This window comes from Sceloporus occidentalis, unplaced genomic scaffold (genome assembly GCF_023333645.1).
Source record: "Sceloporus occidentalis isolate IW3139 unplaced genomic scaffold, rSceOcc1.0.p SCAF_3, whole genome shotgun sequence".
Lineage (NCBI taxonomy): Eukaryota > Metazoa > Chordata > Lepidosauria > Squamata > Phrynosomatidae > Sceloporus > Sceloporus occidentalis.
The window spans coordinates 4,848,141-4,854,140 of NW_028316983.1; positions in this window are offsets into that span (position 1 = coordinate 4,848,141).

Genomic DNA, 6,000 nt, shown 5'->3' on the forward strand with positions numbered 1-6,000 from the left:
AGCTATCCCCCCACTACAAGATTTCCTAGTACTGATTTGTTGGAAGGCTCATAAGGTTGCACAGATGAGACAGCACTGGAAGAAATGCTGCAGCTACACAATGGAAATTGCTCATCCTCTGCGTAGAAATGGAGCAACGCTCTACAAGTATTCACACCAAAATACAGAGAAGAATGGTATCCCTCCCTCATCAGGTATCTGGATAGAAGAAGGCCTTTACAAAGCCATTGACACCAAGGCACCGGGACTTCCGAACTCCAGGAAGGACTGGAAATTGTAATGTCTTGTAGGCCTAAGACTATGTTTCTTCCTTGTGTTGTTATGTCTTTCTCCAAAGTAACACAGCGGTTAACACTGGCAAGATTATACTAGCTGTCATGGATTCTCTTTGAGATGGATGGACAACTCCTTGGGTTTTCCAAATGGACCAACCCAACATTTTAAAGGCGTCCTTCATCTGGGCATGGAACCATGGTCTAAGAGAGCTCAGCACTCCTGAATGGAAGTGCCTGGGTGGAATCTAGCAGGTTCCAACCTTTTTACCCACCAAGAACAGGATGGGGAGACACTAGGGTAATTGCTAACCAACCATTCCATGCCCTCACTCCACCTTCCAATGGAATCAATGAAGGCAGAGACTTCTTGCAGAGAGGCCAAAGTGAAAGTCCAAACCCATCTCTTGGGGACAACTTGGGTTCTTGATCTCCGATGGGGGCAATTGAGTTCTTTGGTTGGCTTTGAGGAGGTTCATCCAGATCTCCTAGTTGGTCACCAGGATGGATAAGTCTACTTGCATCCCAGCAGGTGAGAGGTCCCTGAGGTTCAGCCTGGTCCACAGTTGGTTTCTTTTGGAAGGAAGTTGCTGGAAGTCTTTTTAATATGTTGCGATGTTTGGTTTATTTACATTTGCATAGATTGAGCACAGATTGCTGCTGTTCTGTGCTTTTAAGTCGTTTCTAACTTATGGAGACTCTAAGACGAACCTATCATGGGGGTTTCTGGGGCTGAGAATATGGGACTTGTCCATCGTCACCTGGTGGGTTTCCATAGCTGAGTGGATAACTGAACCTTGATCTCTAGAGTTGTTGTCCAATGCTCAGACCATTACATCACACTGGGTCTGAGCACAGGTTAAGGAAGCACAAATGACATCCAAAATCCAGGGCTTCCGTGTCACATCTACAATGCCCCATGATGCTCTTAGCTTTCTACAGCTCCCAAACTCCATCCTCTGCCTTTCTCTGCCTTAAAGCTGCAATCTGCCAGTCCATCTTTTTGTTCCTTCTTACACAAAGACCATACCCCTGAAAGTGAGAATAATCATGAGTCACACCAGTCCAACATCTGCTCTGTCTTGGCCATTTAATAGATCACCTATATCTGCTAAACAAAGGAGGCGCTGGACCAGTATTATCAAGGCAAAGCTTTATTTAAACCCCAATTTTAGAATAAAGAGTTGCAAGGGACCTTGACTATCAGACCATCCATTCCACCATGGAACTTGCAACAAGTACAGAATCATGGAGCTGGAAGGGATCCCAACGGTTATTTAATTCAACCCCATGATGATGGTGGTTGTGGTGGAGGAATATCTGCAGTTAAAGATCCTTGACAAATGGTCATCCAACCTCAGTTTAAAAACTTTCAGTGAAAGAGAATCCACTTAAAGGTTAAGGATGAGTGAACATGGTGTAGCATCAATCATTCCTAATCAGCAACAAAGAAACATTGTAGAGCCTATTGTTTTGTCTTTAAAGAGGCAATTAATATAACCTTCTAGGCTGCATCTCTACCACAGAAATAATTCAGTCTGATACAGCTTTAACTGCCATGACTCAATGCTATGGCATTCTGGGATTTGTAGTTTTGTAAGCTATTTGTCTGTCAGATACCTCTGGCCATGGCTGTTAAGGGGGTGTCAAACTGCATTAATTCTGTAATGCAGATGCAGCTCTAGTTGAGCTTTACATTTCCATCGTGTTAGTATTTTCTTTTCCTATGGAGTTGATCACATGGAAGGAAACTGGAAGTTTAAATGGGGTTTATCCCATGAAAATCACGCAATTACTATTAAAGCACGATTAAGATTTTCACACACAGCAGTCATTATCCTGGGAATAATCAGGGAATAAACAGCAAGAAAGCATTTTTGGGATTTTCCCGTGAATGATTTATGGCTATTTATTGCCTGGTTATTCACAGGTTAATGGCACTTTAATCACTTTTGAACACAATGTCATGTGAAAACCTTTATCGCAAATGTACGCAATTGCATGATATTCATGGGATATTCCCGAGATAATGGTACTTCAATCATAACGGTATTTGAAGTGCTCCATTTTCATGGGATAAACCCTGTTTACACTTCCACTTGCCCCTGTGTGATAAACCCCTATATCTTAAAAGGAAAAATTGCTTTAGATCACATATGCTTAGTATGATGGAATAGGGAAATAAAACATGCAACAAGCGATATCCATGAAAAGGGGTGCATCCCTACCACCTCAGACATTGCTTTCAGAATCACAAAGGCTGCATCTGCACTGCAGAAATAATCTGGTGTGACACCACTTTAACTGCCATGGGCGAATGCTATGGAATTATGGGAACTGTAGTTTTGTGAGACTTTTAGCCTTCTCTGTCAGAGACCTTGGTGCTCCAACAAACTACCATTGCCCAGATTCCATAACAATGAACCATAACAGTTAAAATGGTGTGAGCCTGGATTATTTCTGCAGTGCAGATGCAGTCTTAGAGGGAATTTCCAGACAGAGGTGGCTTTCCTTATGTGAAGACCCACAACTATCTATAGAGACTCTCTCTATGTAACCCAGAATCCTGGACATTCTCCTCCTTGCATACTTATTGTATTTATGTGCAAAATGCTTGAATAGGCGGGCCTATGGTAGGCCCAGTCCACCAGGAAGCTGCCTGCCCTGCCTAAATCCAATGGAAATGCTTTTGAATGAGTCTTTTGCATGGGACAGTTCCTTAGCGGATAGCAGACAATAACTATACAGCTGGTTACTTCCAAGCAAACATGCACTGTGAGTCTACATGCGTCCTTTTCTTTGGCAAACTGTGTCCATCCGATCAGTTTTTGCAATTCTGGATGAAATAAAATGACTTTTTATTGTTTCTATAAATAATAAATGAATATATATATTATATATTAAAAAATATAGAGAATTTATTTGTAGAATGTCCATGTATTTAAAAAAAATGTCCTTCATTTTATCTGGATATAAGAAGTATATTTTTGTCTTCTGTTTATTTTTGTTATAAAATGATGCTTTGTAAATAAATACCTATCTGCTTGTCAAGCTTCACCAGTACTTAGGCTGAGGAACAAACAAACAAACAAACAAACAAACAAACAGGAAAATAAAATGCAAGAAGATGAAGGCAATGTTAAAAGAAATCCAAATTAATTCCCCTTTTTCCATAGTTGCTAGTAACCACATGGAGGCACTACAGTATAGAAAGCGACTCATGATGCCTTCCCTATTTGTACATCATTTTAGTGAAACAATTTTTTGCTTTCCGTTGAGTGCGAACGCACAAATGCATCAACTATTACAAGTTTTGTATCTTGCCTGTATTGCATCAAAGAGAAGGGCAGCTGTCTGGTTCATTCACTACTCAATAAAGACATGTTCAAAAAAACACATTTTTGTTTGTTTGTGTTAAACAGAGGAGTCTTCCCTAAAAGCAGCCTTTTGCAACCCAGGTCCCTTCCAAAATAGATATGGAAAGAATCTTCTTTTTTAAAAAAAATAGTTGACAAACATGTGTCTTAAGTGTCAGGAAACCCTGACAATAAGAATCCTGGACTGATAAGAACTACATTCACACAAATGTTGTTTTGCACAGAAAACAGTGCATTCTGTACAGGGCATGGCATTTTTTGGCTTAGAAAATGCTTCTCCATAGAATTTTGTGCACAGAAAATGTTATTTTTCATACATGATATGTTAAAATTGGGGAATTACTGTACACAAAATGTGTTTGTGGTATTTTTGAATGGAAAACATCACTTTCTGCACAAATTTTTTTTTCCTGTACAAACAGCCGCATGTGGCTAAGTCCCAAAGTGCAAATCGCTTTAGAAAACTGCTATTTGGACTTTCTCGCAGCGGGAAGAAAATTGCTATAATTATTTGTTGCTTACTTTGAGAAGAAAATGAGTGAAGAATTACATCCCTGGTCCAGGTATTGGACAACGATGGCGGCAGATGGGAATTCACCGCAGGAATGAGGAAATCTGTATTAAGATACGGCATTTTAATTTTCCTGGACTGACTATCAGCGATCTTCAAGTAACAATTCTAGAACAAAGGAATTTCAAAGGAAGATGGATAGAGAAAAGTTTATGATACTGTTGATAATAAGCTGAACAGGACCCTGCAGTGTGATGCTGTAGCAAAGAAGGCAAATAAATTGTTACGCCGCATCCGCACTGCAGAAATAGTGCAGTTTGATACCACTTCAACTGCCATGGCTCCATCTGAGCAATTTTAAGACAATTGCCCAATGGAGTGCTTCAGAGAAGGAGAAGACATTAAGGCTGCTGCACACTGTAGAACTGATGCAGTTTGACACCTCTTTAAATGTCATGGCTCCATCCTATGGAATCCTGGGATTTGTAGTTTGTTGTGGCACCAGCGCTCTCTGACAGAAGGCAAAATCTCTGACAAAGCTACAAATCCCAGAATTCCACAGCACTGAGCCATAGCAGTTAAAGTGGTACCAAACTACATTAATTCTGCAATAGAGATTTAGCGTCTGTCAGGCCATACAGGAGCTGTACATGGCTCAAAGGTTAGGGGTTCCTTGTAGAGAGTTGGGTTTGTGGAAGACTAGGGAAAGCTTCAGTAATGGCTTCCTATCCATCATACGCATCTTTTCTAATAAAACTTGCTGTCATGTACCTTCAAGTCACTTCCAATTTATAGTGACCCTAAGGCATACTTATCATGAGGTTTTTGTGGCACGTTTTTTCAGAGGGGGGTTGGCATTGCCATCCCCTAAGGCTGAGAGAGTGTGACTTGCCCAAGGTCACCTAATGGGTTTCACAGCCAAGCTGGGCATCAAACCCTGGTCTCTGGGGTCACATTCCCAGGTATAATTGTGTTATGACTATTGAGCAAAGTATCCATCACGCAACAGACATATTCTGCTAACAGAGGCAGAAGCAGAGTTGCATGCAACAACATTGTGCACTGCAATTATGTGCTGCGCACTGTGGTTGCATATTGTTGCTGTGCATAGCACAAGAGTAGTCAGTCAACAACATGTGCTGCACCATGTTGTTATTCTTCATGGGAGTTGCGTATTACTGGTAGTACAACATATTTCTTCATATGGATATTTATCCCATGCTGAAATGATGCTGGATTGCAGCCTGGAAATTGTACATTGTTGTGCACTGAATCACACATGTTCATTTGATGTTGCAATTCACTAAGGAGGGTGGTGTTGTGTTATTCCACAAGCAGAGAGCTACCCTCCATTTCCTCAGTTTAGGATCATGGTGTGGGTTTTCCAGGCAGGCCTAGTTTTAATACGGGGATAGACTAAGAAATGAAATATATGAAGACTGCTGCCCTGCTTAAACGGGGAAGTGATGAGCTGGAGAGTTGGCTTCCTTGCAGGATGGATGGCCTTCGGGGGACTTGGGCTGAAAAAATGTATTTGATTTGTAGTTATGGCTGTAGTGGGGGCCCCTCCTCTTCCTCCCTCCACAGAAGTTGAGTTTTGGCACCGATGCACATATGAGACAGCATGAGACAGCGCTGGACCTGGAATGAGAATGATGACTAACCTTCATTTGCAGCACTGCTAAACGAACTGATCAAGAACGTTTGCAAAAGTTGGAGTCGCTGGAAGCACAGCAAGGAAAAACACCAGGAAAGATTGCAGAGGTTGCACTGATGGCTTTGCAGCTTGAGCAAACATGCCAGGTGGAAGATGTGACCCAACTAATTTGTTTTTATAATT